This window comes from Bubalus kerabau, chromosome 19 (genome assembly GCF_029407905.1).
Source record: "Bubalus kerabau isolate K-KA32 ecotype Philippines breed swamp buffalo chromosome 19, PCC_UOA_SB_1v2, whole genome shotgun sequence".
NCBI lineage: Eukaryota > Metazoa > Chordata > Mammalia > Artiodactyla > Bovidae > Bubalus > Bubalus kerabau.
In genome coordinates, this window is record NC_073642.1 from 51746809 (window position 1) to 51769884 (window position 23076).

Genomic DNA, 23076 nt, shown 5'->3' on the forward strand with positions numbered 1-23076 from the left:
CTAAACAGAATTTGATACCTGAGATATATACGAATATGCTTTGGCCCTGTGATGCGCACTGAGATCTAGACTAAATTTACTTTGAGTGAACAAAAGATTTCCTAGGAAGATCTGCACTATAGCAGTGTTTTTAGAAATTAATTCTAATTTGTGCTCATGATATTTTCTTTTCGCTGTTTCAGAAAGGCATCCGATGCCCTTGGCTTGTCTCATTTGGGAGAGGGATGTTTGTATTTTGAAGACAAGAAGCTAAAAATAATAAGAGACAATATCTTTGTTTGATTTTATTTTGCAAAAGCCTGGGATCTAGAGTGAATTTTGAGGGGAGGGGAATGGGAAGAGGGATGATGAAAAAAGGGAAATGGATATTTCCTCCAGCACAGAATGGATATGGATATTGACAGTCCCACATGTAGTAAGAATTCAGTCCCAACTCTTTGGGAATCTTTTGAGAATGATCATCTCATCCTCAACAGTGATCAGGACTCCCAGGCTTGGCAGCACCATTTATTTTCAGAGGATAATACCATGAGCTTCTTGTCTATGAAGATGTCTTACTAAATTTGGAGAAACTTCCTTAGGTTTTCAGCAATAAATAAATCTCATTTCTACATGACAACAGTTGATATGAGAAAGGTAACAATGAATACTGAGTAGTATGGGTTGGACATCGGATTTGTATCAATTTTATGGGACATTATCTGGAAACAGATGTTTGAGAATCATGTTGTGGTTGTTGTTCAGTCACTAAGTTATGTCCAACTCTTTGTGACCCCATGAACTACAGCATGCCAGACTCCTCTATCCTCCACTATCTCCTGGAGTTTGCTCAAATTCATGTCCATGGAGTCGGTGATGCTATGTAAGCATCTCATCCTTCGCCTCCCCCTTTTCCTTTTCCTTTTCCCTTCCATCTTTCCCATCATGAGTCTTTTCCAATAAGTCAGCTCTTCACATCAGGTGGCCAAAGTATTGGAGTTTCAGCTTCAGCACCAGTCCTCCCAATGAATATTCAGGGTTGATTTCCTTTAGGGTTAACTGGTTTGATCACCTTGTAGTCCAAGGGACTCACAAGAGTCTTCTCCATCACCACAATTCAAAACCATCAATTCTTCAGTGCTCCGTCTTCCTTATGGCCCTGCTCTCACATTTGTACATGACTACTGGAAAAAGCATAGCTTTGAGTATATGGACATTTGTTGAACAAGTGATGTCTCTGCTTTTTAATATATTGTCTAGGGTTGTCATAGCTTTCCTTAAGGGGCAAGTGTCTTTTAATTTCATTGCTGCAGTCACTGTCTGCGGTGATTTTGGAGTCCAAGAAAATAAAATCTGCCACTGCTTCCACTTTTTCTCCCTCTCTTTGCCATGAAATGATGGGACCAGATGCCATGATCTTTATTTTCTGAATGTTGAGTTTTAAGACAGTTTTTTCACTCTTCTCTTTCACCCTCATCAAGAAGCTCTTTAGTTTCTCTTCACTTTCTGCCATCAAACTGGTATTATCTGTATATCTGAGGTTGTTATTTCTCCTGTCAATCTTAATTTCACTCTGTGATTCATCCAGCCTGGCCTTTCATATGATGTTCTCTACACATAAGTCAAATAAGTAGGGTGACAATACACGACTTGTCATAATCCCAATTTTGAACTAGTCAATTGTTAATATAAGCTTAAAGGACAAGTAGGAGGAACTTTCTATTTACATATATATTCTGATTGCATTTAACCTTTTAGCTAGAGTGAGAGTCCATAGAGGTGACATGTTATGGATATCCACCACAAGATTTCAGGCATGAGTTGGAATTTATAGATACTCAAAAATTGGCTTACTGTACCACATGCAAAAGCAACCAAACCAGCTTAGCTTTCATCTCTCAGGACTAAGATTTCTGATTTGGAGATGGCAAGTGATAATAAAAAGACAGGATGCTTTGACCTACCTCTTACCTCTGGATTAAGTAGTTATCTGTTTAAAATGAAGTGGAAGACTATCACTCAAGCTTTGGCACTATGGCTGAATAGAATGACTTTTAATTTGTATGTCATTCACAATCCTGAGGTTCAATCTCTGCAGGCACTCTGGCCAAGTTCCTAATAAAAGCAATGTTAAAAAATCTAAAGAGTAAGTTAGGCAAACTAATTAAGCAAACTAGAAGTTTTACACAATGGAGTATTACTCAGCCATTAAAAAGAATACATTTGAATCAGTTCTAATGAGGTGGATGAAACTGGAGCCTATTATACAGAGTGAAGTAAGCCAGAAAGAAAAACACCAATACAGTATACTAACGCATATATATGGAATTTAGAAAGATGGTAACAATAACCCTGTATATGAGAGAGCAAAAGAGACACTAATGTATAGAACAGTCTTTTGGACTCTGTGGGAGAGGGAGAGGGTGGGATGATTTGGGAGAATGGCGTTGAAATACGTATAATATCATATATGGAACGAGTCGCCAGTCCAGGTTCTATGCACGATACTGGATGCTGGTGCACTGGGACGACCCAGAGGGATGGTATGGGGAGGGAGGAGGGAGGAGGGTTCAGGATGGGGAACACATGTATACCTGTGGCAGATTCATTTCGATATTTGGCAAAACCAATACAATATTGTAAAGTTTAAAAATAAAATAAAATAAATAAATAAAAATAAAATATACCGAAAAAAGCTCTGTCTTCTTTGTTTGGGAATTGAATGAAATAGGTTGCAAGTTTTTTGGAGAGATGCTCTTTCCCCTAAATTCACATAAAGACAAGCTCAGCTTGAACTAGTTGAGATAAGAGAATGGCCAATAAAAAAAGGGAACTTTTTCTTAATTATTAAGCAGCCAGTGTCCATTGGCAGCAGTGGAAACAACTGAAGCAATAAGTCCTGAAGATTGGCACAACTGTCTTCTGAGAGAATTTAACAACATGCCAGTTACAAAGGAAAAAAGAACCCTGAGTACTTCTGGAATCCTAGAAGGAGAAAGTTGGTGCAACTGAGAGCTACATTCTTTCTTATAGATACTCTAATCCATTGTCTTTACTATAATCCCTCTGTCAATATGACCTAGCAAGTGTGGGCTTTATAAAATTAAAATATTGTTTTTTCTGGTGTTCAAAGGGTAGGTACAAATTTTTGCAAAAGACACAATGAATAAGGGCATTAAATATGTTATTTTTAAAAATATTATATTAGAGGTCTTACTATAAAGGGAAAGATAATAACAAGAAGCAATTTAGATTATTCTTCCCTGCTTGAAAAATAACTTCCTTTGCTTAAGAAAACGGAAAACAAAGGAGTTAGAAAACATCAGTGACTTTTCTTATATCCTCAACAAGCAGTATTCACAGGACTGCTATTGAAAATGTCAAGAAAGTCAAAGTTAGCACCGTTGATATGCCTGATCAGAGAACTCAGTAGCATCTCCAATTTATCCAGTGTGTAAGATCTGACTGCAGGCACCATTGAAGTCACCCTCAGTTGTCACCACTAAAAATCTGTAGTAACGGTTAAAACAAATGAGTTTGTTTTCCACATCTATAACTTATTTCTGCTTTACAGATAAGTTCATTTGTATCCCTTTTTTTCCACACCTAAGCAATGTCATATGATATTTTTCTTTCTCTGACTTAATTCACTCAGTATGATAGGTCCATCCATGTTGCTACAAATGGCATTATTTTGTTTTTTTATGGTTGAGTAATATTCCACTGTATATGTGTACTACATCTTCTTTATCCTTTCCTCTGCTGATGGACACTTAGGTTGCTTCCATGTCCTGGTTATTGTAAATAGCGCTGCAATGAATATTGGGGTTCAAGTATCTTTTTCAATTATGGCTTTCTCTAAATATATACCCAGGAGTAGAATTGCTGGATCAAATAGTAGCTCTGTTTTTAGTTCTTAAGGAGCTTTCATACTGTTCTCCATAGTGGCTGTACCAATTTACATTCCCACCAACTGTGTAGGAAAGATCTTTTTTCTACACTCCCTCTCTAGCATTTATTATTTGTAGATTTTTTGATGATAGACAGTCTGACTGGTGTAAGGTGATACCATCTTACAGTTTTGATTTGCATTTTTCTAATAGTCATGTTGAACATCTTTTCATGTGCCTGTTAACCATCTGTATGTCTTTTTTGGAGAGATGTCTATTTAGATCTTCTGTCCATTTTTTGTTTTATATATAATATATATATTATATATGTATATATATAATATATCATACACAAAAATAAACTCAGAATGGATTAAAGACCTAAGTGTAAGGCCAGATACTATAATCTTTTAGAGGAAAACATAAACAGAACACTGTTTGACATAAATTGCAACAAGATCTTTTCAATCTATCAAAGATTGAAATATATATATATATATATATATATATATAGAGAGAGAGAGAGAGAGAGAGAGAGAGTTGTATTAGCTATTTGTATTATATTTTGGAGATTAATCCCTTGTAGGGCTTCCCAGGTGGCCATAGCGGTAAAGAATCCACCTGCAAATGTAGGAGACACAAGAGATGCGGGTTTGATCCTTGCATCAAGAAGATCCCCTAGAGGAGGGCATGGCAACTCACTCCACTATTCTTGCTGAGAGAATTCCATGGACAGAAGAGCCAGGTGAGCTACAGTCCATGGGGTCACAAAGAGTCAGACACAACTGAGCAACTAAGCACAGATAATCCTTTGTCAATTGCTTCATTTACAAATATTTTCTCCCATTCTGTGGGTTGTCTTTTCATATTGTTTATGGTTTCCTTTGCTGTGCAAATACTTTTAGGTTTAGTTAGGTCCCATTTATTTATTTTTGTTTTTATCTTCATCACTCTAGGAGGTAAATTGAAAAGATCTTGTTGCAATTTATGTCAAAGTGTTCTGCTTATGTTTTTCTTTAAAAGGTTATAGTATCTGGCCTTACACTTAGGTCTTTAATCCATTTTGAGTTTATTTTTGTGTATGATGTTAGGGAGTATTCTAATTTCATTCTTTTACATGTATTGTCCTGTTTTCCCAGCACCACTTATTGAAGAGGTTGTCTTTTCTCCATTGTATATTCTTTTCTTGTTAGTCATAGATTAGGGGACCTTAGGTACATGGATTTATCTCGGGACTTTTTAATCCTACTCCATTGATCTATATTTCTGTTTTTATGCCAACTAATAAAAACCTTCTATTGCACGGGGAATTCTACTCAATTCTCCATAATAACCTATATGGGGAAAATCTTTAAAAAGACTGGAATATATGTATATGTATAACTGATTCATTTTGCTGTACACCTGAAACTAACATGATGAAAGTGAAATAGGGGAGTGAAAAAGTTGGCTTAAAACTCAACATTCAGAAAACGAAGATCATGGCATCTAGTCCCATCACTTCATGACAAATAGATGGGGAAACAGTGGAAACAATGACAGACTTTATTTTGGGGGGACTCCAAAATCACTGCAGATGGTGACTGCAGCCATGAAATTAAAAGATGGTTGCTCCTTGGAAGAAAAGTTATGACCAACCTAGACAGCATATTACAAAGTAGAGACATTACTTTGCCAACAAAGGTCTGTCTAGTCAAAGCTATGGTTTTTCCAGTAGTCTTGTAAGGATGTGAGAGATGAACTATAAAGAAAGCTGAGCGCTGAAGAATCGATGCTTTTGATCTGTGGTATTGGAGAAGACTCTTAAGAGTTCCTTGGACAGCAAGGAGATCCAACTAGTCAATCCTAAAGGAAATCAGTCCTGAATAGTCGTTGGAAGGACTGATGTTAAAATAAAAACTCCAATAATTTGGCCACATAATGCAAAGACCTCACTCCTTGGAAAAGACCCTAATGCTGGGAAAGATTGAAGGCAGGAGGAGAAGGGGCCGACAGAGGATGAGATGGTTGGATGGCATCACTGACTCAATGAACATGAGTCTGAGTAAACTCCAGGAGTTGGTGATGGACAGGGAAGCCTGGCGTGCTGTTGTCCACGGGGTCGCAAAGAGGTGGACATGACTTAGTGACTGAACTAAACTGAAATTAACACAACATTGTTAATAAACTATACTTTAAATTTTTTTAAGTAAATTTTTTAAAAAAAGAAAAATGATATAAAATTAGTTGAAAGGAAAAATGAAATGAGGGAAGCAGTCATAAAATTTCTGTGGCCCCTTAGAATTCTCTTTTAGAACCCAGGCAAAAAGCCTCAAATAGACTTAAACTGCTTTATGAGGTACACTTCTCTGATAATGAATTTACTTAGTTGTTGTGTGAATCCAATAAGCAGCCATTTGAAAACATACAAAATTGTTAAAGATAAGTTTAATGAAAATGTAAAATCATGATTTTTATACAAATATACAGAAGTATACATAAAGATTTTATTTATAGTGAGGGAATCAAGAAAATATTTTGAGAAATTCAAAGAAGAATTCAGAGACACGCTTATAGGATAAGAATAGATAAATAAATGTAAAAATGGACACAGAACTAGATTGTCTCATAGTCAGGGAAATAAGTCAACTGAAGCTTCATCAGAAAGAACAGAATTTATACTGAAAAGAATTTGTCTACAAGAAATAGTTTTGCTTTACGACCAGATGTAACTTTCTTGTTATTTTAGTTGCTAAATCATGTCTGACTCCTTTGTGACCCCATGGACTGTAGTCCACCTGACTCCATGGGACGACTTCCCACACAAGAATATAGCTGCTGCTAAGCTGCTAAATCACTTCAGTCGTGTCTGACTCTTTGCGACCCCATAAATGCCAGCCCACCAGGCTCCCCCGTCCCTGGGATTCTCCAGGCAAGAACACTGGAGTGGGTTGCCATTTCCTTCTCCAATGCATGAAAGTGAAAAGTGAAAGTGAAGTGGCTCAGTCGTGTCCGACTCTTCGCAACCCCACGGACTGCAGCCTACCAGGCTCCTCCATCCATGGGATTTTCCAGGCAAGAGTACTGGAGTGGGGTGCAAGAACATAGAGTGGTTGCCATTTTCTTCTCCAGGAGGTATTCCACACTCAGGAATCAAACTCACGTCTCCTGCATTGGCAGGTGGATACATTACCACTGAGTGAGTCACCAGGGAAGACATCTATAATTTACAGAATTATAAAATAGTTTCTATAAAATAAGAATTGTATAATTTGAAATGATATTATATAGACAATACATGACAGTCTATGAAGGTTGAATTTTTTTCAAAATGAATTTTTTTAAAACTATGTGGTAATGTTATAGTACTCTATTTCCTTATTTTCATGTTTAACCTTTTAATGATATTTATCTATAGAATTATTTGTCTATAGACTTGTCTGTCTCTATAAATATGTCATTTCTTGAGCCTTTTTCAAAATATATTTTTCTAAAACTTAGGAGAATAACCAGAGTCAATCAGAACAACTTGTTAGTTTAACCTCTACTGTAGTATGTTTAATTGCGCTAAAATTAAATATTTCAGCTTTTTCATTATGAGTCTTTCTTTTTGCATGTAAGCTGAAACTAAATTGTTGAATATACTGATTTTCTAAAAACCTAAAATAAACATTTTTGTAGGAAACAAAGAGTAGTATTTCTACAGCATTCAAATCTATCAAAGCTGAACAGCTTAATGAGTATTCTAAACTTACAAAATGATTAAATATAACAGTTTTCTTTATCTTTGTTTGCCCTTAAAATACTAGAAAATATCAAAATAAAAAATCAAGAAAAGGGGAAAATGGTATATTAATCATATACTAACTTGAGCCTAGAAGAAAAATTTTCAATCTGGAAAAATTTTATGAAAATAGTAAATTGCTTTTTATAGCTTTTGATATTAACATAAATGTGTTCAATACTTAACCCAGATGCTTGACTTGTAAGAACACTGTTTTGAAAATAATTATTATGTACTGTATCTTTAGAATGGAAATATAATTTATATCTTTAAGCCTGTAGACACTCTGATAATAGATATATATTTTTCTTCCTTCAAATTAACATAACTTATTAAATACTATATTGTATCACAATGGGAACTGAATTTTGACATAGTGGATTATTTATTTTTCTAATTGTATTGTTTTATAACGGCATCTGGTACAGAAACTCCTTGAAGTGTTAATAAAAGTAATAGTTTCATTTATCTCAAAACAAATAATTGAAAGGTATAATTTACTATGTACAGAGACTTTCATCTAAACCATTTTTTCTAATCAGTGTAGAGCAGTGATAACTGGCCTTCAATGGTTATTAACTATTATACATCTTTAAGATTTTCAGATTGGTTTGTCCCCTCATTCTTGCAAGTTCTTCAGGTTTGTTGTTGTTGTTTTTGGTTTGTTTGTTTCAATTGTTAGAAGAAAAACAACCTGATTAGATGCATTGACTCTGAGATCTTAGTATGTAAGAATGATGACTATCCAGGGACATGACTGCTTACAGAAATAAAAGTCTACATTTTGTGTTATTTCAAACTCTGGTGAAGGTTTGGGAGATTTTTTCCTGTTCTCAAATTCTCCTATTTAACCAGAAGTAAACTTGTATAATAACATTTGGATGTTAAATACATATTACTTATATTATGGTAGGTAAAATAAGATACTAATCAGATCAGAAAATACTACAGTTGGTGTTTTATTTTCACAAACATTGAAAGATTCAGATTAGGATTCTGTCTAGTGCTGTCAGGGTAACTAAGTACTCTCTCTGTCTGCTCTAGCACTTACTAGCTACAAACATTTGGTATGTCAGTCAACACATGTTTCCTTATAGATAAAGTATAAATTATACCAATATCACAAGAGTCTTCTGAAGATCAAATACACTACAGTGTTTTTCAAGATTTCTTAAGAGCAATTAGCTGCAGAAAATTACTTTCAAGAAATTACTGTTTAAATTCCCAGAATATAAGTAAATATTTTACAGAGAAGTTCTATTTCAGTGGTAGGCAGAGTATAAAGGGCCACAGAGCACACGGCATCTGCTGAAGCTAGTCTGGTCTACAATTGTAGAATGAACATGCCGACAGACAATCAATAAAAGAATGACTGTGGCTGTGTTCCAATGAAATGTATTTATGGACACAGAAGTTTGAATAACATAGAATTTCATTTGTCATGGAGTATTAGTTTTTTACAATTATTAAATTATAGTTATGTGATATAGGATTTTAAACATGCCAGTCATTCAAAACAGGCAATTAAGACTGAGTTTTGAAGGGGTCCTAATATTCCTGCTTATTGGCTTCTTCCTCTTTGGTCAGGGGAGCCCCTTCATAAACCCAAAAAACTTCCCGGGGGATGGTTGGAAAGTCAATGATACAATACTTCCAAGTCACATAAATTGTAACCCTAGACAACTAGTCTGGAGAAGGCAATGGCACCCCACTCCAGTACTCTTGCCTGGAAAATCCCGTTGACAGAGGAGCCTGGTGGGCTGCAGTCCATGTGGTCGCTAAGAGTGGGACACGACTGAGTGAGTTCACTTTCACTTTTCACTTTCATGCATTGGAGAAGGAAATGGCAACCCACTCCAGTATTCTTGCCTGGAGAATCCCAGGGACGGGGGAACCTGGTGAGCTGCCATCTATGGGGTCGCACAGAGTCGGACATGACTGAAGCGACTTAGCAGTAGCAGCAGCAGCAGCAGCAGACAACTAGTCATTGTTCATTAAATTATTATAAAAAATGACATATTCTAAGCTTCAACTGGGAAGTTTATAATACATTTTTGCTATTAAAATAATCTTTGAAGTAATTTCATCAATTTAAAAATTCAGGCTAATAAAATAGAAGATTTTTCTGTTTATCAGTAAAGATAACTAACACAATATATTAAATGCATAAATATTTACAGAATTTTTTAATTGCTTCTTGAGCTCAATGAGAAAAAAGACTATCATATCCTGCTTTGTATTTCTATTACCTAAGAGAGTATTTGGCTCTCAATAAGCTGAAATTTTAAAGTTAATTAAATTATAGATAGCAATATATTGTGGCTCAGATGGTAAAGATTCTGCCTGCAATTTAGGAGAGACCCAGGTTTGATCTCTGGGTAGGGAAGATCCTCTGGAGAGAACGGCAACCACTCCAGTATTCTTACCTGGAGAATTCTATGGACAGAAGAGCCTGGCATGCTACCCCAGTCCATGGGGCCGCAAAGAGGCAGACATGACTGAGTGACTAACACATGCACACAGACACACATATTCGGTGGAAATGAGGTTTAATTTATTATAATATTATGGCTTGTCAATACAGAAAAGCTATGTTTATATTATGCAAAAATGTAAGCACTTTATAAGTAGATATATACAAAGGTAGAAAGAGCTGGACTTGTTACCAATTTGGATTTTTATTCCTTAAATTGGCATATGACCCTTGGTGATCCACTGGACCTCATTTAGCTCTGGTAGTCCAGGAAAGTAGCTAATGTCTATTATCTCTTTTTTGATATAATGGCATTTAGTTATAGTATAGGATATATAATGTAAGAGATTAGGAGTGCATCTTTCTTGATTTAAAGACAAACTACAAACTGAATTTGCACTAATTAATTTTCCAAATCTGTGTCCTAATTCTAGAAATTAGCAAGAGTTTAAGATGTAAATATAGGTTCTCTACGTTTCTTTACTTCCTTTTTTTTCTCACATTACTTTTATTTTTCATTCTAAATTATATTTTCACCTTTACAATATCAATCTGTATTTCAAGTGGACTGGGTCACACTCTATCTTCCTGAAGTCAGGCTTTATTTAGAACAAAGAACAATGAAAGTAGCATTCCATAAAGAGCTTAGGGATTGTGTTGCTGCTGCTGCTGCTAAGTCACTTCAGTCGTGTCTGACTCTGTGGGACCCCATAGACGGCAGCCCACCAGGCTCCCCCGTCCCTGGGATTCTCCAGGCAAGAATACTGGAGTGGATTGCCATTTCCTTCTCCAATGCATGAAAGTGAAAAGTGAAAAGTGAAAGTGAAGTCGCTCAGTCGTGTCCGACTCTTAGCGACCCCATGGACTGCAGCCTACCAGGCTCCTCTGCCCATGGGATTTTCCAGGCAAGAGTACTGGAGTGGGGTGCCATTGCCTTAGGGTATAATTGTGGCTGCTTTGAGAATTCCAAAACCACAGTTACTTAATTAAGTGCATTTTTATCTCATATAAAAACCTAGGCTGATAGGGTAACTTTGCCCTTCAAATAGAACAAGGCTACTACTATTTTGTTGCCTCCTCTATCCTTATGGTGCTCTTTACCCTCATGGTCCAAGATTGCTCATCACATATCCACAATGTAATCCATGGTAAGGGAAGAAGAACTTGGGCAATCATACCCTTCATTATAAATATATGAGCTAAATATCACATACATCCTTCCTGCTTCTGCTCATATTGACTAGTAATTAGTTACATTGTAAGGCTCACTTCAGAGGAAGCTGAGTAATATAGGCTTATTCTTGGCAATCATGTATTTGCTCAGCATTAAGGTTATATGACTGTACAAATGGAAGGAAGAATGGATGTGTGGGGACAGTAAGCTGTCTCTGTCACAAGTATATGTAGGATTTGATGAAATTTTTTTTGTGAAGAGACAGAAGAGATTTCAGGATAAAAGAGTGACTAAAAGTTGCCACCAAGGAAAACAAAGCAGCAAACTGTAATGAAAGTTAAAGTGTTAGCCACTCAGCTGTGTCTGGCTCTTCACAATCTCATGGACTATAGCCCACCAGGTTCCACTGTCCATCGGATCATCCAGGCAAGAATACTAGAGAGAGTAGCCATTCCCTTCTCCAGGGGATCTTCCTGACCCAGGGGTCAAACCTTGTTCTCCTGCATTGCAGGCAGATTTTTTATTATCTGAGCCACCAGGAAAGCAAACTGTAATATAAACATATAATAGGAAGAAATCGGTAGAGAGCAATCAGGTTTAAGTTACGGCAGAATTCAATTCTAAGAGTCTAAGGAAAATTCTTTCAAAAAACCAGCTTTTGGTTTTGTTGATTTTTGCTATGATCTCTTTTGTTTCTTTTGCATTTATTTCTGCCCTAATTTTTAAGATTTCTTTCCTTCTACTAACCCTGGGGTTCTTCATTTCTTCCTTTTCTAGTTGCTTTACGTGTAGAGTTAGGTTATTTATTTGACTTTTTTCTTGTTTCTTGAGGTGTGCCTGTATTGCTATGAACTTTCCCCTTAGGACTGCTTTTACCGTGTCCCACAGGTTTTGGGTTGTTGTGTTTTCATTTTCATTCGTTTCTATGAAAATTTTGATTTCTTTTTTGATTTCTTCTGTGATTTGTTGGTTATTCAGCAGCATGTTGTTCAGCCTCCATATGTTGGACTTTTTAATAGTTTTTCTCTTGTAATTGAGATCTAATCTTACTGCATTGTGGTCAGAAAAGATGCTTGGAATGATTTCTATTTTTTTGAATTTACCAAGGCTAGCTTTATGGCCCAGGATGTGATCTATCCTGGAGAAGATTCCATGTGCGCTTGAGAAAAAGGTGAAATTCATTGTTTTGGGATGAAATGTCCTATAGATATCAATTAGGTCTAACTGGTTTATTGTATCGTTTAAAGTTTGTGTTTCCTTGTTAATTTTCTGTTTAGTTGATCTATCCATAGGTGTGAGTGGGGTATTAAAATCTCCCACTATTATTGTGTTATTGTTAATTTCTCCTTTCATACTTGTTAGCATTTGTCTTACATACTGCGGTGCTCCCGTGTTGGGTGCATATATATTTATAATTGTTATATCTTCTTCTTGGATTGATCCTTTGATCATTAGGTAGTGACCATCTTTGTCTCTTTTCACAGTCTTTGTTTTAAAGTCTATTTTATCTGATATGAGTATTGCTACTCCTGCTTTCTTTTGGTCCCTATTTGCATGGAAAATCTTTTTCCAGCCCTTCACTTTCAGTCTGTATGTGTCCCCTGTTTTGAGGTGGGTCTCTTGTAGACAACATATGTAGGGGTCTTGTTTTTGTATCCATTCAGCCAGTCTTTGTCTTTTGGTTGGGGCATTCAACCCATTTACGTTTAAGGTAATTACTGATAAGTATGATCCCGTTGCCATTTACTTTATTGTTTTGGGTTCGAATTTATACACCGTTTTTGTGTTTCCTGTCTAGAGAATATCCTTTAGTATTTGTTGGAGAGCTGGTTTGGTGGTGCAGAATTCTCTCAGCTTTTGCTTGTCTGAAAAGCTTTTGATTTCTCCTTCATATTTGAATGAGATCCTTGCTGGGTACAATAATCTGGGCTGTAGGTTATTTTCTTTCATCATTTTAAGTATGTCTTGCCATTCCCTCCTGGCTTGAAGAGTTTCTATTGAAAGATCAGCTGTTATCCTTATGGGTATTCCCTTGTGTGTTATTTGTTGTTTTTCCCTTGCTGCTTTTAATATTTGTTCTTTGTGTTTGATCTTTGTTAATTTGATTAATATGTGTCTTGGGGTGTTTCGCCTTGGGTTTATCCTTTTTGGGACTCTCTGGGTTTCTTGGACTTGGGTGATTATTTCCTTCCCTATTTTAGGGAAGTTTTCAACTATTATCTCCTCAAGTATTTTCTCATGGTCTTTCTTTTTGTCTTCTTCTTCTGGGACCCTATGATTCGAATGTTGTAGCGTTTAATATTGTCCTGGAGGTCTCTGAGATTGTCCTCATTTCTTTTAATTCGTTTTTCTTTTATCCTCTCTGATTCATTTATTTCTACCATTCTATCTTCTAATTCACTAATCCTATCTTCTGCCTCTGTTATTCTACTATTTGTTGCCTCCAGAGTGTTTTTAATTTCACTTATTGCATTATTCATTATATATTGACTCTTTTTTATTTCTTCTAAGTCCTTGATAAACCTTTCTTGCATCTTCTCAATCCTTGCCTCCAGGCTATTTATCTGTGATTCCATTTTAATTTCAAGATTTTGGATCAATTTCACTATCATTATTCGGAATTCTTTATCAGGTAGATTCCCTATCTCTTCCTCTTTTGTTTGGTTTGGTGGGCATTTATCCTGTTCCTTTATCTGCTGGCTATTCCTCTGTCTCTTCATCTTGTTTAAATTGCTGAGTTTGGGGTGTCCTTTCTGTATTCTGGCAGTTTGTGGAGTTCTCTTTATTGTGGCGTTTCCTCACTGTGTGTGGGTTTGTACAGGTGGCTTGTCAAGGTTTCCTGGTTAGGGAAGCTTGTGTCGATGTTCTGGTGGATGGAGCTGTATTTCTTCTCTCTGGAGTGTAATGAAATGTCCAGTAATGAGTTATGAGATGTCTATGGATTTGGGGTGACTTTGGGCAGCCTGTATCTTGAAGCTCAGGGCTGTGTTCCTTTGTTGCTGGAGAATTTGCTTGATATGTCTTGCACTGGAACTTGTTGGCCCTTGTGTGGTGCTTGGTTTCAGTGTCAGTATGGAGGCGTTTGATGAGCTCCTGTCAATTAATGTTCCTTGGAGTCAGGAGTTCCTTGGAGGTTTTTTGAAAGGATAAATAAAATTGACAAACCATTAGCCAGACTCATCAAGAAACAAAGGGGGAAAAATCAAATCAATAAAATTAGAAATGAAAATGGAGAGATCACAACAGACAACACAGAAATACAAAGGATCATAAGAGAGTACTATCAACAATTATATGCCAATAAAATGGACAACGTGGAAGAAATGGACAAATTCTTAGAAAAGTACAACTTTCCAAAACTCGACCAGGAAGAAAGAGAAAATCTTAACAGACCCATCACAAGCACGGAAATTGAAACTGTAATCAAAAATCTTCCAGCAAACAAAAGCCCAGGTCCAGACGGCTTCACAGCTGAATTCTACCAAAAATTTAGAGAAGAGCTAACACCTATCCTGCTCAAACTCTTCCAGAAAATTGCAGAGGATGGTAAACTTCCAAACTCATTCTATGAGGCCACCATCACCCTAGTACCAAAACCTGACAAAGATCCCACAAAAAAAGAAAACTACAGGCCAATATCACTGATGAACATAGATGCAAAAATCCTTAACAAAATTCTAGCAATCAGAATCCAACAACACATTAAAAAGATCATACACCATGACCAAGTGGGCTTTATCCCAGGGATGCAAGGATTCTTCAATATCCGCAAATCAATCAATGTAATACACCACATTAACAAATTGAAAAATAAAAACCATATGATTATCTCAATAGATGCAGAGAAAGCCTTTGACAAAATTCAACATCCATTTATGATAAAAACTCTCCAGAAAGCAGGAATAGAAGGAACATACCTCAACATAATAAAAGCTATATATGACAAACCCACAGCAAACATCCTCAATGGTGAAAAATTGAAAGCATTTCTTCTAAAGTCAGGAACAAGACAAGGGTGCCCACTTTCACCATTACTATTCAACATAGTTTTGGAAGTTTTGGCCACAGCAATCAGAGCAGAAAAAGAAATAAAAGGAATCCAAATTGGAAAAGAAGAAGTAAAGCTCTCACTGTTTGCAGATGACATGATCCTCTACATAGAAAACCCTAAAGACTCCACCAGAAAATTACTAGAACTAATCAATGACTATAGTAAAGTTGCAGGATATAAATCAACACCCAGAAATCCCTTGCATTCCTATACACTAATGATGAGAAAACAGAAAGAGAAATTAAGGAAACAATTCCATTCACCATTGCAACGGAAAGAATAAAATACTTAGGAATATATCTACCTAAAGAAACTAAAGACCTATATATAGAAAACTATAAAACACTGGTGAAAGAAATCAAAGAGGACACTAACAGATGGAGAAATATACCATGTTCATGGATTGGAAGAATCAATATAGTGAAAATGAGTATACTACCCAAAGCAATCTATAGATTCAATGCAATCCCTATCAAGCTACCAACAGCATTCTTCACAGAGCTAGAACAAATAATTTCACAATTTGTATGGAAATACAAAAAACCTCGAATAGCCAAAGCGATCTTGAGAAAGAAGAATGGAACTGGAGGAATCAACCTACCTGACTTCAGGCTCTACTACAAAGCCACAGTTATCAAGACAGTATGGTACTGGCACAAAAACAGGAATATAGATCAATGGAACAAAATAGAAAGCCCAGAGATCAATCCATGCACATATGGACACCTTATCTTTGACAAAGGAGGTAAGAATATACAATGGATTAAAGACAATCTCTTTAACAAATGGTGCTGGGAAATCTGGTCAACCACTTGTAAAAGAATGAAACTAGAACACTTTCTAACACCATACACAAAAATAAACTCAAAATGGATTAAAGATCTCAACGTAACACCAGAAACTATAAAACTCCTAGAGGAAAACATAGGCAAAACACTCTCTGACATACATCACAGCAGGATCCTCTATGACCCACCTCCCAGAATATTGGAAATAAAAGCAAAAATAAACAAATGGGACCTAATTAACCTTAAAAGCTTCTGCACATCAAAGGAAACTTTTAGCAAGGTGAAAAGACAGCCTTCAGAATGGGAGAAGATAATAGCAAATGAAGCAACTGACAAACAACTAATCTTGAGAATATACAAGCAACTCCTCCAGCTCAACTCCAGAAAAATAAATGACCCAATCAAAAAATGGGCCAAAGAACTAAATAGACATTTCTCCAAAGAAGACATACAGATGGCTAACAAACCCATGAAAAGATGCTCAACATCACTCATTATCAGAGAAATGCAAATCAAAACCACTATGAGGTACCATTTCACACCAGTCAGAATGGCTGCGATCCAAAAGTCTACAAGTAATAAATGCTGGAGAGGGTGTGGAGAAAAGGGAACCCTCTTACACTGTTGGTGGGAATGCAAACTAGTACAGCCACTATGGAGAACAGTGTGGAGATTCCTTAAAAAACTGGAAATAGAACTGCCTTATGACCCAGCAATCCTACTGCTGGGCATACACACTGTGGAAACCAGAAGGGAAAGAGACACGTGTACCCCAATGTTCATCGCAGCACTGTTTATAATAGCCAGGACATGGAAGCAACCTAGATGTCCATCAGCAGATGAATGGATAAGAAAGCGGTGGTACATATACACAATGGAGTATTACTCAGCCATTAAAAAGAATACATTTGAATCAGTTCTAATGAGGTGGATGAAACTGGAGCCTATTATACAGAGTGAAGTAAGCCAGAAAGAAAAACACCAATACAGTATACTAACGCATATATATGGAATTTAGAAAGATGGTAACAATAACCCTGTGTACGAGACAGCAAAAGAGACACTGATGTATAGAACGGTCTTATGGACTCTGTGAGAGAGGGAGAGGGTGGGAAGATTTGGGAGAATGGCATTGAAACATGTAAAATATCATGTATGAAACGAGTTGCCAGTCCAGGTTCGATGCACGATACTGGATGCTTGGGGCTGGTGCACTGGGACGACCCAGAGGGATGGAATGGGGAGGGAGGAGGGAGGAGGGTTCAGGATGGGGAACACATGTATACCTGTGGCAGATTCATTTTGATATTTGGCAAAACTAATACAATTATGTAAAGTTTAAAAATAAAATAAAAAAATAAATAAAACATTCTGAAAGATGTTCAAAAAAAAAAAAAAAAAGGAAAATTCTTATGTTAAGTCATGCCATACTCAATATATTTTTAAAGCCTTCCCTTGGTTTTTCTTAGCTCAGTGATTGTGCATCAATATTTTATATATTTTTAACATGAACTAGTATATTTAACATGAGAATATAACATTTTGAGAAAGAAATGCTCTGACAAAGCACTTCTAATGGTAAGACCAAACAAAATTTCCACACCTCCACCCAGCAACCACAACACTTAATGAAGTGGTGTGAAGCGGGGCTAGTCCACACTAAACTTCACACCCCCACCTAGGTGCCAGTGGTCTATGTAGGGAGTTGAGCCTCTACCTTCATCTGTCATCAACAAAGTGGAATCAAGTGAAGTGAGTCTGGGTAGTAAACCCTGTTTTTCCCCCAACTCCTGATGTCAGCAGAGCAACATGGAGAACTAAGCTCAACTCTAACCCACCTAGGAGGAAGAATGAAGTGGTAGAAAATGGAATAATTGCTACCATGCTTCCCCCAAGTCATTAGGACCCAGCAGGAAACTAACTTTCTGCCCCCGCCATTCTCCAATAAAGTATGTGAGTCGTCCTCCACGTTCCCTCTCCTTAGTGACTCTAGGTCTACAGAAGAGCTCTCAGAGGAAATGAAATATTACAAATTTGTGGCCTACTTTCACTGGGAAGCTGTCAGCATGATGAAGAGGTAGCTGAACTTGCCCCAAGTCTGTCTGCAAGGAGGCATTATAAATACTTATTTCACTTTTATTGGGATCTGGCAGAAAGGCCAATATATATATACTTACCATGAACTCATGCTACAGCTCAAAAGGAGGATTGATTACTGAAATCAAAACATTTTTAATAAGGATACAGTGCCTCATAAAAATAATATCCTAAATGTCCAAGCTACAATCAAAAGTCACTGGTCACAAGAAGAATCAGGTAATCACAGCATAAATAAGAAAAGACAATCGACAGAAGACAACACCTAGATGATGCAGAGTTTGGAATTATTTAGACCAGAATTTTAAAGCAATCATTATAAAATTTATTAAACAATTAACTATGAAATATTTTGAAACAAAATAAAAATAGTAAATTTTCAAGAAATAGAGGTCATAAAAAGAACTAAATGAAAATTGTGGAGCTAAAAAATACAATAGCAGAAATAAAAACCTCAATGGATGCCCTGGACAGTGACACTGGAAGTTGAAGTGACAGAAGATGGAGTTAATGAACTTGAAGACAGATCAATAGAATTTACATGATATGAAAAAGAGTCTTGAGGACCTGTAAGACAATAAGAATGCTATATCCCTATAACTGGAGTTCCAAAAGGAGAAGACAGAGTAAGTAGGACTGAAAAAGTTTTCAAAGATGGAATGACTACTTCCCAAATTTTGTTAAGCATATAAACTTACAGATTTAAGAATGTGAGTAGATAAATCAAAGTGATCCATGGTGAGATTTATCATATTGAATTTCTGAATACTGAAGGCAAAGAAATCTTGAAAAGCACTTACAGAGAAACTGAGAAGTTACTTACAGGGAAATACCAATTCAAATAGCGGTGGATTTCTTGTGTGTGATATTATGGAGGCCAGAAGGAAGAGGCCTAAAAATTTTCAAGCACTCAAAGAAGAATTATCAATAGTGAATTCTATATTAAATGTAACTATCCTTCAGGAATGAATAGGGAATAAAGACATTTTCAAAAGAAGGAAAACTAAGAGAAGGGTCCTGGTTATTTGTCTCTACCTCTGCCCATCAAAATAGAATTCACAGTGAAAATAAGACACAGTGAATATTCAGACTTTTTAAATTATTAATACTATGTTAGTAAAAAGGAAGGAACTTAAAAAAAGAAAAATCCAGTTATGGGTAGCTAAGCTTTGCAAACAGGTAAAGATAACATGGGATGGGCAACTGTGTGTCAGAGTGCAGAAAATCCAGGATAACCATGGAATATTCTTCTGAAGTATCAATTTCAATCAGTGAAACTAATTTGAAACCTCCATTATGTAATTTTCATGGTAGATCAATTACTTCCACAGAGTTAGTGGTTCGTGGGCTATGATGCATAATATTAATATTACAAAGTTCAGGTAACTCCTCAAGGGTTGCTCTTATATGGAAATGGAATTTATAAATTAAGTGTAATTCTGTCCACTGAAAAAATATTTTTATTCAGTTCTTAATTAGTTATGAGTCATGCACCTCTTTCAAGAGACATCAGCTAAATAACTGATACTCAGAATTAATAATTACGGCACTGTTTCAATAAGAAAATATTAAATAATGTCTCTTGGGAAATTAGATACCATTCTGAACTATAATAATTGCTCGCTATTTCTTTAATAAGAATATATATGCATTCAGCCCCTCACAGATTTTCTCAGCTTGTTGTATTTGACTCTTTTGCTAAACCTATATTATTAGCTTTACATTATCTCATGTCACAGTAATTATTCTATGTTATTTTCTGAAAACCAAATCTGTCAGAGGACTGAAATGTTTCAATTGAAGGTGAGAAAACATCTAGCAGAAAAAAAGTCAGAAAAAAAAATATTCGCAGACTGACAAGGGAAATCAACATTTTAGGTATATAACATGACCTAAAACAGTCTGATGCTATTGCCAAAGAGGCCCCTTCTTTCCTGAAGACAGTGGGTTGGAAAAGTTTTTGAAGCATTAACTCCTCAGATTCTTACTTACACTCGTATCAAGGAAATCTTTCTGCGAAGATAGCTGAACTCATCTTCAAGGACTGCTCACTGCAGAGTTAGATCTTATGCACAATAAAGCAATTCCAGTTACAGGAGAAAGCATATCCTGGATTTTCAGCTCTATGAAAGCTCTCTTAAAGCCAAATGCTTACAAATTTAGACTGAATTAAACAGCAATCAAAATTTAAATGTAAAGTGAAGTGAAGTGAAAGTCACTCAATTTTGTCTGACACTTTGCAATCCCATAGACAATACAGTTCAGGCCAGGATATTGGAGTGGGTAGCCTTTCTCTTCTTCAGGGGATCATCCCAACCCCAGGAAGTGAAACGGAGTCTCCTGCATTGTAGGTGGAGTCATTAAATGTAAAAGTCTAGTTTAATCAGAGCAACAACAAAGAAAAAAAATCATAATCATCTTACAGTACCAACTAGCATAATTAATATCATTTGCTAAGTCATCAAGGCAGAATAAGTCTTTTCAACAGTGATGCTGAGGCATAACTTAAATATGGTTTTGGATATTTTTTATAAAATAAAAAATACATATTAAAAACATGTTTGCCAACAAGTAAAATTCCTTGGTGCCAGGAGAATAAGAACTGGCAACACAGATGAAGTGAACAAGTAAGAATTAAAGTATATTAATTGATTAATCAATTAATTAACTCAGCATTTAAAAAGCTAATATCATGGCATCCAGTCCCATCACATCATGGCAAAAAATTGGGGGGGCGGGGGGATGAAAACAGTGACCAACTTTATTTTCCTGGGCTCCAATATCACTGCAGACAGTCACCACAGCCATGAAATTAAAAGACAGTTTTCCTGGGAAGGAAAGCTATGACAAACCTAGATAGCATATTAAAAAACAGCCATCACATTGTCAACAACAGTCCATATAGTCAAAGCAATGGTTTTCCCAGAAGTAATATATGGAAGTGAGAATTGGACCATAAAGAAGGCTGAGCACTGAAGAATTGATGTTTTCAATCCGGGTTGCTGGAGAAGACTGTTGCGAGTCCCTTGGATGGCAAGGAAATCAAGCCAGTCAATCCTAAAGGAAATCGACCCTGAAAATTCATTGGAAGAGCTGACGCTGAAGCTGAAGCTCTAATACTTTGACCACCTGATGCAAAGAGCCAAATCATTGGGAAAAAAAAACCTAATGCTGGGAAAGATTGAGGGCAGGAGGAGAAGGGTCAACAGAGGATGAGATTGTTGGATGATATATCACTGACTCAATGGACATGAGTTTGAGAAAACTCAGGGAGATAGAGAAGGATAAGAAAGCCTGGCATGCTGCAGTTGATGGGGTTGCAAAAAGTCGGACACAACTGAGCGAGTGACAACAACAAAGATATATTAATTGATTAATCAAATAATTTTCATTAAAGTGATGTAAAAATAAAAGAAGAGGGCCTGTAAAAAGCAGGGGGTAGGGTATATCACAAGAATAGTACTAGAAAGAGAGTATGGGAAAAATATCTGTGGAAGTGATCTAAATGTAGATAAGTTCAATAACAAGTGGCATATGGATCTTGAGCCATGAAGGCTAGTCAAAGCAGGGATAGCCAAAAAGGGCTGCTGGACAACTTACCTGGCTAGGCCGAGGAGACCAGTGAAGCTGAGCCAACAATGGGGATGGCTGAACAGTACATTTCTTGGGTGAAGAGGACATTCTTCTTTTTTCTGGTTTTCTAAGAACTTCTAGATTCCCTCATAGCTCAGTTGGTAAAGAATCCACCTGCAATACAGGAGACCCCAGTTCGATTCCTATGTCAGGAGGATCCACTGGAGAAGGGATAGGCTACTCACTCCAGTATTCTTGGGCTTCTTTTGCAGCTCAGCTGGTAAAGAATCCGCCCACAATGTGGGAGACCTGGGTTCAGTCCCTGGGTTGGGATGATCCCCTGGAGAAGGGAAAGGCTACCCACTCCAGTATTCTGGCTTGGAGAATTCCATGGACTGTATAGTCCATGGGGTCACAAAGAGTCAGACGAAACTGAGTGACTTTCACTTTCACTTTCTAAGAACTTCAACTATGCCTGAAGGTTTTCAGAATTCTCATTGATAAAACCAAATACCACCTGACGCTTGAGTTGACTCTGAATTAACCCTAATGTAACACAACTGATGTCAGAGACCTTGACACTCAGAGAGGCAGAAGCGTTAGGAAAAGAGAAGAGGCAGCATCAGCACTTGGATGGTATTTTGTCAGTGCATTAAATCTCAATTGTAAACACTTCATGTGTTTTGTTTTATGTGAAATTTCCTAATATATAAGAAAAGTCCTCGGGCTTCCCTGGTGCTGCTGTGCATAAAGTGGGCTTTTGTCACAGATGACAAACTTCAAGCAAGGGAATTATGAATCTTTTATAAATGGTTCAAAGAAGACATTTTCTTCATTATACTGGACAGTAAACAAATACGTGTTCTCCAGAGACACTATTTCTGTCTTCCAAAGCTGTTTATTACCTGAACATCATTGAAAATATAGACAAGATACTAGATGCTACTAGATACAAGACATACAATAAATCCAAAAAGAACAAACTAATAGAGTTAAAATACGTAAGTAAATAATTGACCTGGTGCACAAATATTGTCATTAAGCACACACTGTATGTTTTAAATTACCTGTTTTATTACTTTACACAACTAAGTTTCTTAAATCTAGATAGACAAATCATCCAGAGACACTTAAATTTTGCTTCCTATTTAAAAAATCTATATAGCTAATTTTATTTTTCTTATCTGATTGCAGTCATCATAATTTTCAAAAAAGTGTTAAGCACTGTATTGCTAATAATCAATAATCATATGTTCCTCACTTTAATGAGAATATGAGTAGATTTTCA